At 46.7% G+C, this 11,393-nt stretch overlaps 2 long non-coding RNA genes across 2 annotated transcripts; one reads left to right on the top strand and one right to left on the bottom strand.

Moving 5' to 3' along the window:
• Positions 1–2,380: 2,380 nt before the first annotated feature.
• Positions 2,381–8,555, top strand: LOC125154421 (uncharacterized). Its single transcript, XR_007147790.1, has 3 exons — positions 2,381–3,231; positions 5,900–6,101; positions 7,018–8,555. It is a non-coding gene; the product is annotated as an uncharacterized LOC125154421 (long non-coding RNA).
• On the bottom strand, positions 4,275–7,005 carry LOC125154422 (uncharacterized). Its single transcript, XR_007147791.1, has 3 exons — positions 6,630–7,005; positions 5,369–5,505; positions 4,275–5,175 (listed from the first exon to the last, which is right to left on the bottom strand). It is a non-coding gene; the product is annotated as an uncharacterized LOC125154422 (long non-coding RNA).
• Positions 8,556–11,393: the final 2,838 nt, after the last annotated feature.

Genomic DNA, 11,393 nt, shown 5'->3' with positions numbered 1-11,393 from the left:
ATTGTGTTGGCTGTAATATGCCATTTCCATAGTGAGGAAAGGTACCAAAATATAGAGTGCCTCTTAATGCCAAGTCTTATTTTAAACTATACCCTTTTTTTTTTAATTTTTAAATGTTTATTTTTGAGAGACAGAGTGAAAGCAGGGGAGGGGCAGAGACAGAGGAAGACAGAGAATCTGAAGCAGGCTCCACACTCTGAGCTGTCAGCACACAGCCCGACACGGGGCTCAAAGTCACAAACAGTGAGATCATGACCTGAGTCAAAGTCGGACGCTTAATCAACTGAGCCACCCAAGTGCCCCAAAAAACTATATCCGATATTTTAATTCAACTATGTGGACTCTACAAGGAAATAAGCACCCATACTGAAATATGTACCTGTACACCCTTGCCCACTTGCCGAAGGATCTGCCCCATCACAGCCTCTGATACTCCCATGATGCCTTTGTATGGGCCAGCTGTGTCTACGTCATGCTTTGGTAACAAAACCTCCTTGAGTCTCAATGACTTTTGACAACAAAGGTGTATTTCTCAGCCACATTACCAGTAGGTTGAGGGCCAGCTGTGGCCCTGCTTCCTGAAGGAGCAAGTCCTGTCCAGAACATCGCCACGCTCATGACAGCGGGAAAAGAGTGATGTCGCATGGCTCTCAGGACTTCTCGGGAGTCCCTCCTGTTACTTCACTCGCATATCATTACCGGAGCAAGTCACATGAACAAGCTGATATCCGTGGGGTGAAAAGAACCCCCACAGACACCAGTACAAAGAGCTGGTAGCAGATGGACGGGGAACCTACCCTGACCTCCCCGGCTCATGAGAGCTGCCACCCACAGCTGACCAGACGATGGGTAAGTAAGTGCATGTGAGCTTCAGAAATGGTATCATTCTGTATGTTTTCTTCTGAAGTTCTTTCCAACCATCTAAGTCCTTCCAGAGCGTTTTTCTCCAAGACACTAGTACATGAAAGTCTGTCTTAGGATGGGTTCCCCAGGAAAGAGACTCAGATTAGCAAGCACAAGGTTTCCTGGGGAGTGCTGGCCGAGTCAGCACCTGGGGGGCAGCGGGAAGCGGAACAGAGAATTGGGAGGGGCAATGCGTCTCCAACAAGGATCTCTGGAGAGTTCTGGAGCTCGCAAGACCTTGGAATTACCCTACATCGAGGCAAGAAGGCCAGTGGCTTCTCCCCCACATCGTACAAGTGATGCATTTGGGTGACCTTGGGTGATGCCACTTTCCCAGGCCAAAGGAATTTCCAGGAGAGCAACTTAGTCGAGTGGTTTCATCCCTCAGTGCTCTCAGCAGCATGGAAAATGGCAGCCTCGGTCCTAAGAGGGCAGCCGGGCAGTGCCACCCGCCGGTCATCACAGTTTCCAGTTCTTTCAGAGCCCAGGGTTGACCCCAGCACCTTCTGAGAAAAGTGGCCGTGTGCCTGTTTTAGATGCACCCAGAGACTTCCACTTGTTAATCCCCCGTCTCAATTATAATGTGCAAGCCAGAGCGGGAATGCCTTGTTTAAGATTTTTAGAGTAATAGGCTATTATTTCTAAGGAGAAGAAATCATCCCCGTGGGCCAGTGACCTGGAGAGCTTTGCCATTTTTCTCCTTCTTTTTAAAGCTTTTGTGACCGGAGGTATCGGAGCTGCAGCGTTATGTGAGAAACTCCAAGCAAAGAGATTTGAACTTGACTTGAAGTCTTTCTTTAATATTCAATAAAAAGTTGGAGATTTATTGGCCTATGGCAGAGACCAATTTCCTGTTACATGGACCAGAGAGGAGATTAAAAAAAGATTTTTAGAGCAGCGCCCATATTTCTTAAGAGAGGCAAAGAATGGAGCTCTCCTAATTTTGTGGCTCGTGCTGCTAACGTGGCTCCTTTCTCTGGGCCGATCCGAAATTAGAAGGCTGGGACCAAAATCCTGCAGTCTCCCCACAGGGACCATTTCAATTTTCCTCTGAGTAGCAGCCCCATAAGGATCGTCTTCACAGCTGTAAGGTCAAGGTTGGAAGTGGCTGAGTGTGGAAAAGATTGAAGACCGTGCCACAGGCTTTCAGCGAAGTACATTGGCGTGCTCTCTGCAGCCAGAGGGGGGAGGAGTAATTCCAGCAGGCTTCAGAATTTAAAAGCACTGCTACAAAGATCTGGGACAGGAAATATGGCAGAAAAGTACCGATGACAGACTGGCATGAGTTATCAATTCCCCCAGTGTAGCCGGCTCAGGGTCAGAGTGTCTCAGTTTGAATACCAGCTTTGTGACCTTGGACAAGTTACTTAACCTCTCTGTGCCCCTGATTCTTTGTCTGTATAACACAGAGAGCACCTACCTTACAGGGTAGCCATGTAGGTGGAAAGAGATAAAACACAGCAGGCTTGGAAACAATGCTGGCACATAGTGAGTACTCAGAATGCTAGCTTATTACTATTGTTGTATCAACTCATTGGAAAGCCAACTAAATCTGGACTGAGCCCTCCAGGCTCCGAACTGATACTACTGGAAAGAGGCTCCGTGGAATTAGGGAACAAGGGATTCAGTTCAACCAGGCAAACAGTTATGGAGCCTCTGACGCGCAGCACGGGGCATGAAGATATGAAGACAATATGGTTCTTGCATCAGGAGAATCTACACTCCTAAAGAGAAGACAGACACACAAAGAGCAGCACACAGACCCAACAGCCATGCCTGCAATTATGATCCAAGTACAGAGGTAGCTGAGGACAGGGAGTATTAAGACGTCCTAAAGGGGGATATTGGAAGAGGGTTTTGACAGATGAATAGGAGTTTGACACGGTGAACGAGGTGGGGAGAAATCCCAGGCAAGGCGATAGCAAGTGAAAAGGAGCAGCTGTCTGAAAGAACACAGTCTGTGTGGATCTACAAAACGTCAGGCTTTCTGCAAGAGTGTGGGCTTATGGTAAGAAATTGTAGGTAGAGAGGTAATCGGAATGTCACAATAAGGAGTTTGGACATCCTGCCAACAACAGCAAGGCTACGTGTCAGCTCCCCCCGCCCCGCGCAATGCCCCCGGGTGGGGCTGCTTCCTCACTTGTCAGGTTCACCAGCGTTTTTGTGGCTAAAACAGGTCATCCTGCCACGCATCACACTTTAATTGGACATTTTCTGTACGTCAGAGAGACTGACATTCACCGACATGGCTTCAAGAATAAGACTCCCTGCCCTGAAAAAGCTCAAAGTCGAGTGGGGAAGACACGTGATCACAATGCAACCTGAGAGGTAAGCGTGGGATGCCAGCGAAGACAGGAGAAAGTCCGGGCATTGCGGGGGGGGGGGGGGAACTCTGGAGAAGCATCATTTGGATGGGATCTTGAAGCACGAGTCAGAGCTCTATGAGCTGGAGAGCATGGGGAGCAACATTCAAGGCCGTGGAGGAACTGACTTAACTGTCCGGTGTCGTGAAAAAGTTCGGGATAACTGAAACTATCCTGTGTGAGTGTGCGTACGTCTTGTTGATTGGAATAGACCACCTCTTCCACAGTTCCCGCCTCCTTTAAGATCCCATTGGCCAGAACTGGGTCACATGTTCATCCCCCACCTCCTTTAAGATCCCATTGGCCAGAACTGGGTCACATGTTCATCCCCCACCTCCTTTAAGATCCCATTGGCCAGAACTGGGTCACATGTTCATCCCCCCACCTCCTTTAAGATCCCATTGGCCAGAACTGGGTCACATGTTCATCCCTAAGCCAATCGTGGGCAACGGGTAATAAGGGTACCACTGGTGACTGGCTTTGATCCCAATGTGGATGGTACAGTTAGTTGCCCACTTTGCCTGCACAGGTGCCTCCCCAGACTTAAATCAAATGCAGTTTTGTTAACAGAGAAGGGATGATGGTCCTCAGGAGGGCAGCCAGTAGCCTCTACCAAAGGGAAGGGGTGACATCTCATCAAAGGCGAGTCCACATACAGTTGAGAGAAGACCCAGGACTGATGATGCCTGAAAATGGCCAATATTTTGAAATTGGGGAGGGGGGGGGGAGTGGGAGAATACAAGCAAGGACACCTGAGAACTGAGCAACCAATGAGGCAGGGAGACAACAAGGAGTTGGTAGTGTCCTGGAGAGCCTGGTAGGACTCCATGTGTGGAGACACCTGGCTGAGAATCCGCCTAGTCACATCCCGGGGGCAGTGGCTTCCCTGTAAGCTTGACTCCATCTGGAGCGGAGTCCAAGGGATTTGTGTCCCAGAAAGCCTGGCAGTGACCAGCTTCAGGGAAAATGCTTCTCTGGAAGGCAGAGTTCTTTATCTTTCCCGAGCAGGAAGAAGGCAATCTCTTCTGGCAGTGAGGTGACAGGGCTTCGATGGATTCCCCTCTCCCAGATCAGAATGAAAGTAGAGCCTGTCAGCCAACCCACTGAACACTCAGTCTTCCATCTTTATGGGTCTTGCAGTGACATTATTGCAGGAGCCTTTCAGCAAGTGAAAGGGGGGTCATCCTGGAAGAAAATATGCACAGAATCTACCAAGTCCTCTTTGCAGAGGCTCAGAACGTGCGTCTCGGCTTGAGAGGTAACATCTTGGACTGGACAGGTGCACACAGAGAGATAGACAGACCTCACTGCCACGACTAAAGCCGCCTACAACCTGGGATACTTCATCTGCAAAAGCCAATGCATTTTCTTCTGTGCTTATGTTAGTTGGGAGTTGTTTTGTCTCATGTTTCAAAATAGTCCTGTCTATTACAGTCTCCTGCTTACTCTTTGTGAGCCTTGTTATTTTCTTTTGCAAAATGGAAACAAATAGCATCAGTCTTGCCTAGCTCATAAGGCTGACAGGAAATTGTTTTTGCAAAATGCCAAGTGCTCTAAGGATAGGAGTCATTCCTGGATACATGGCCCTGATTATGGAGAAGGTTACGGAACTCTTGACCCGGCAAAGCCTGCTCTTTCCTCAATGGTCCTTACTATGGCAGGTGACAATACCTAGATACTCTGTCTAAAAATCATGGAGCCATTTCTGATGCCTCTCGTTCTCCCACACTCCACATGCCATCCCTCAGCAAATACTACAAAATATGTCCCCATATAGTATACTTCTTACCTCCTCCACCATGACCTTCATCATTGGACACTCACATTAACCACATAACCGGCCTCCCTGGGTTCACCTTTGCTACTCTACAATCTCCTCCCTGCAGATCAGCTGAAGCAAGTCGTACTTCTGAAATGAGAATCCGATAATGCCACTCCCCTGCCCTGAATGCTCTGACCACTTCCCATTGGGTTCCATCCAGTCAGGTTCCTTGCCTTGTCCGGCTCCCAGGCATCCTTCATGAACTGCCCTCCTAGCTCTCTTTCAGCTAAGTCTGTCCCAATTACCTGGGGCTCTCCAAATATGCCAAGTGACTTCTTACCCCAGGACCTTTGCACATTCTCTTCCCTGTGACTGGAGCAATCCTTCCCCAAATAGCAACATGGCTCAATCCTTCTCTATTCACTTCTGCTTAAGTGGTGTCTCATCAGCAAGGGCTTTCCAGGCCACCTGACCATCCTGTTCAATGTAAAACAGAGACACGTGGACACCAGACATACACACACCACTTCCTACATCACATGGATGCTTTGCCCTTGTTTACTTTCATTCCTCGTTAAAGTTATCATAACCTAACCTTATATTACATATTTATTCCCTTATGTGTTAATGTCTACCTCCTCCTCCAGAAAGTACGGACAATGAATTTGTCTTATTTACCACTCTTTCTCCAAATCCTACAATGGTAGCCTGGGATATACTGGGAACTCAAGTATTTGTTGGATGAAGGAATGAATGGATGAACAGTGTTAGTCCCCACAAATGACTAACTTTAAAAAGCAAAAACCAATATTGATGTGTGAGGGTGTACGTATGCACATCTCCAATTTTAACTTTGTTCCATTTACCTTAGATCCTAAAATCCAGCCAAATCCATCAGAGGTGAAACCCCGCCCTTCCCAGGATAACCAAACAGTGTGAAAATTTGGGCTGCCATGTGCTTCTCTCCATAACTTGTTGGGGAATACAAGTATAGACAGCCTTTGCAATCTGGTTCCTGAACACTGACAGATTCTCCAAGCTTCGATGTTCTCAAGCAACGGTGGTGGTAACAGGTGACCCATCGTTTACTTTGCCGGACTGATACAAACCCTAACAGAACTCAGATGATTCAGAAATCAGCTCCAGGTTAATGGCATTGTGGTCCCACCCAAACACAGGAGTGGTTGTGGGTTGAGCAGGAATACGCCGTCAGCGAAGTGTGTACTTAATCACATCAGCTTGGGGTCAGAAGGAAATGAACAAAACGTGCGTACTATCAAACAGTTTTACTGGAATGACCACATAGCCAAAGTTAGGCAAGGTGAATCATTAACAGGCATTCCAATCATTACCATGGTTAGAGTGACTTGTAAGAAAAAGGATAATTGCTAAAATTTTTAATGATAACAAATCTTGACCTTATTCTGTGCCAGGCACCGTGCTAAGCACTTTATGTTGCCATCGTATTTAGGAAGAGAATCATTTTCTACAACCACCAGGTGTCTCCAGTTTCTTACAGCTGTCCTGAAATTCAGACCTCCTTCTCCAGAAGCTTAACGAGGCACCCTCAGCTCGGTATCCCACAGACACCCCAAATTTACCTTGCCCCAAATGTATTCACCATCTCATTTCCCGGCCTCTTCTCTTGGGATGCCCACTTCAGTGAATGCTATCACCACGCTCAAAAGCATCAAAGGTAGAAAACAGGATGTCCCTGGCTTCCTTCTCCTTCTTCATTCCAGGACGTTCTTTCTCTGAGATGGCAAGAGGATCAGCTTCTCATCTCAGCTAATTCTGCCCCTGCCTTTGGGTCCCATCCCTGGGAGGAATTTGGGAGGATTGCCTATGCCTGCCGTGTCAAGCTCAGGGGTCACAAGACCAGCTCTGGCTAATGAATTATGACTAGGAGCATTGTGTGTCGCTTGTAGGCAGAATCTTTACAACCCGCTGTGTAACTCACTGTGTCTATTTTTCCCTCTGTCGCAACAGCTGAAATGTTCCAGGTAGAAGCTTCTCTCTCAGACTGGATGCTGGAGTGAGGATGGATGAAAACCCCAGAGAGCCCATGGCAAACATGTATTTCGAGTGAAAAACTTAGCTTGAAAGCCACTGAGACTTGAGGGCTTGCTTGTTACACAGCACGGCCTAGCATATGCTAACTGCTGTTGTACCTTCATAAATATCTCACCTGGATGAACGAGAGTTTCCACCTAGATCTCTCAACTTGCAGACTGTCTCCCAAACCTGGAAAATAGGACTCAGATTTCTTTGGTGCAGTCATATCTTTCTCTCTCCTCTAACTCAAGCAGCAGCAAACTTTTTTTTATAAAGGGCCAGATAGTAATTATTTTAGGTTTTGCAAGCCATACGGTCTCTGCCACAGATATTCAACTGTGCTGTTGCAGTGTGAAAGCAGCCACAGACAATAACTAAACAAATGAGTGTGGCCAGGTGCCAGCAGGTTCTATTTATGGACACTGAAATTTGAATTGCATATCGTTTTCATGTGTCACGAAATCTTCTTCTTCAGATTTTCTTCAGCACTTAAACATATGAAAACCACCCACAGCTAATGAATGACTCATTCAGAAGCACACAGCAAGCCGGATTGGGCCCTCAGACTACAATATGTTGACCCCTGATCTAACTGAAAACTCCTGAGCCCTGAGCATGGCATTGACAGCTCTTCACAATCCTGCCCCAATGACTTTGTCTGTTCACCTGCCCTCCCATCTACACACACACACACACACACACACACACACACACACACACACAGGAAGCTTCAATCTTCTTAGACCTGCCATCATTCTCTGAATCCCCCTTGTTCTTATATGCCTCAGGGCCTTTGCACATGCTGATCCTTCAGCTATGAATGCCCTTTCTCTCCTTCCATACCAAGTAAGTTCTCATGAATCTATTCAGGCTGAATTCAAATGTCACATTCTTCATAAAACTTTCCCAATGCCAGAGGCTAACTTAGTTGCTCTCTTTGTGTTCCTATAAAACTCAATTGTGCCCTTACTATAAAATTCATGAACTAATATTCTGAAGTAGAGTTTCTCATCCATGACACTACTGGATTTGGGGGCCAAATACTTGTTGTGGGGGGCTATCCCATACACCCCATAAGACGTTCAGCGGTATCCCAGGCCTCTACCCACCAGACGCGAGTAGCACACCCTCCCCATGTGACAGCCAAAACTGTCTCCAGATATCGCCAACTTCCCTCCTGCCCTCCCCATGCTCATTGAGAACCACCCCCCTAAATATTTACTTGGGCATTAAACTTGCAGCCCCTTGAGGACAAAGTCAAGATACTCTTCTTTACGGTTGTAAGCACCAAGCACACCGGCTGGCGCACAACAGCAGAACCTCAGCAAATATTTGCTGAATGGAAAAAATGACTAAGACATTGAAAATCAGTGACTCGGGAGCGTCGAGCCGACTAATTCTTAAAAAGATGTGATTCCCGTCATTCTGCTGTGTTTCTTTTTTCTTTACCTTTGCAGAGAGGCCGCTTTTATTAAATCTGAGCATCATAAAAGGATTTTCTGGTGCATGTACTGTTTTATTTATGCAGCTCTCACAAGTGCAATTAACACTGCATCTGTTTTGCTAACAATTCCCTTTGTTTTATGTGGTGCTTTATGTTTTTTCTGAACATGCACAGGCCTGGGCTTTCCACAATCTGTAAGTGGATAAATCCCTACATATGGATGGGGGGGAAAAGACAACCAAAAACTGTACAGTCATTTCCCTATTCTCTGGCATAGCCCAGGCTAAATGTGCTCATTAGTGTGCACATCCCTCCTTCCAGCAGAAGAGGAGAGAGGTGATGCTTTCCAGGGAGAGGGCTGTATTTGGAGGCCTGTCGAATCATCCCTTTAACTGGTGTGTGGGTGGGTCTTACTGGCCACTCTCTCCTCTTCACAGGCAAACACACTTAAGGAACATCCACACTGGCACACAGCCCTAAGGAGGCCTCAGGCTTGTGGATCCTGAGATCCATGTGATAAAGACGAAATCAAACTTCGGGTGGGAAATACGTTCTTGTCTGTTTGCCTCCCCCACCCCCCAACCTACACGCACACACACACAGGAGGCTTCAATCTTCTTCAAACTGCCATCATTCTCCGAATCCCCCTTGTTCTTATGTGCCTCATGGCCTTTGCACATGCTGGTCCTTCAGCTATGAATGCCCTTCCTCTTCTTCCTGTTCTAGATTGGCCAAAAGGAAACTAGAACATAACCCATTTCTGGTCTGGATATTAAAAATGAGTACCTGAATACATACCAACAAGAGTTTTTCCTTTAGGACAACTGGGATAATAGAGTTCTAGAGCATTGGAGAAAAGTGAAATGGTAAGGAACATAACACTGTTGAGTCAGGCTGCCTCATCTGACTGCCATTTCCAGTGGGGGCCCTCGGATGTGCTTCTTAACCTCTGGGCACATGATGTTCTCTTCAGTAAAGCAGGGATGACAGTAACCACGTCCCAGGATTGTAATGAAGATTAAAACATAAATGCACATAAAGTACCATGTACTTGCACTTGGCACATAGTAAGCACACAACAAATGTCATGTGTTATTAGTAAGACCCCATGGTGCTTGACACAGAGAAAGCAATCAATTAATGTCAGCTATTATCATACCAAAAGTTAACATTATTCTTCGGAGATCTTTTGGTTCACACCTTTCCTTTAAGAGATATAAACCCTTAATGCCTACACTAAAAAAAAATTTGGGTGTGCTGCCAGACGTGCCGTGACAACCATCAGCCAGATGAAGGAAACAGAGACAAACTGGAACCTGCAAGGTTCGATCACCTCCCACGCATCAAGCTGTAGGCTTTCGTCGTGTGTTGTCTCCCCAAGTACGTAAACTCCGTGAAGTCAGGGACCTTGCCTGATTCGTACGGTAGAGATGAAGAGAATCACACGCTGTCTGGTGAGAACAGGCACCGAGATCCTAGCCATGAGGCCCTGATAGAAATGACATGGGAGCTGGGTCTTACAGAGAGAGGAGGCAAGTGAGAAAAGTATCGTGTGTGTGCGCTGATCTACCTTCCTTCGTTTTTTTAAAGCCTGAATCACCAAATCCTCCCTTTACCCACACCCCGGGGAGATATGAGCAGGCCACAAACGTTAACACTGAAGACCATTTTTTATTAGTATGTCTTTACCTCTGCACCGAGGGGGAAATATATCTATTCCAAGCCTTAAAAAAAAAAAAAGCTTGATTCCAAGCCCTGATGAAATGTTACTCATTCCTCCACAAGTAACCTGTTTTGATAATCCTCCCCGAGAGATCAAGCCGTGTCTGAGTACAATGATTGCCATATTCTAGATTTAACTGACCACATAGATGCATTATTTGCAAACAAGAAAGAGCCTTTCCCTTCCTGACTCGGAGAAGTGGGATGTTTATGACCTGTTTATAAAAGTCTGCATAAAATACAGCTTTGGAGTCTTGTCCGTGAGTAAACTACCTGGAGTCAAGTGTGTCTTTTAAAATATGATGCATCACTTGCAAGAATGGCTTCTCAGTCTCTTGCCCCCCCCCCCAACTCATTGCTCTCCCATAAATAACAATGCAAGGTGATGGCAGACCACAGCTTCCATTGTGCCCCCACCTGTACAGGATGTCTTCCCTGGTGGATTTTTGTTAAGAAACAAAATACAACTTTTATTGAGATCAATAAAAGATTAAGGTGACAAAGTGATTTATTGACTATAGAGAAGGCTCATTTTTCCCTCACAACAGCAAGAGCTACCAGAAAGGACGTTGTTGTTGTTGTTTTTGGTTTTTTGGGTTTTTTTTACCCTGGGTCTTCAGGAAAGTTGTGAGAAGCTTAGACTCATTTATCAAACCAAAAGAGAATGATTAAAAACCATAAGGAAACAGACAAAGAACACACATGAGCCAAAGCTGGCCGATCATGGGTTGTTTTGCTGAACGGCCAGGTCACAGGGTAGGGAGGGACGGAGGAGAGACACAGGACGTTGTGCACAATGAGGCTCGGTGGGACGTGGGGAGCAAAGGTCAGAACTGCTCAGGCTGAGGTCAGAGCAAAGAAAGCACTTGACATTGAGAAGTAAGAAATCAGAGAGCCATGGAATCTGACCTTAACCACGGTTACGGACAAGCCATACAGCACCAGGGGTGGGGGGTCGGGGATGGGGGGTGGGGTGGGGGGCTCAGCCCCATGCTTCATTTGGACCAGATGCTTTGGCGTTGCAAACACCCTGGCGATGTATACTCCTTACCTTTTCCCACACTGTCAGCTCTGCGGGGAAAGTCTCAGCACCCAGCCCCCTTCCCTTCCTGAAGACCCCGCCCTCATCCCTCAAAGTGATCTC

This window comes from Prionailurus viverrinus, chromosome E3 (assembly GCF_022837055.1).
Source record: "Prionailurus viverrinus isolate Anna chromosome E3, UM_Priviv_1.0, whole genome shotgun sequence".
Classification (NCBI taxonomy): Eukaryota; Metazoa; Chordata; class Mammalia; order Carnivora; family Felidae; genus Prionailurus; species Prionailurus viverrinus.
This window is presented reverse-complemented; position numbering and strand designations above follow the sequence as displayed.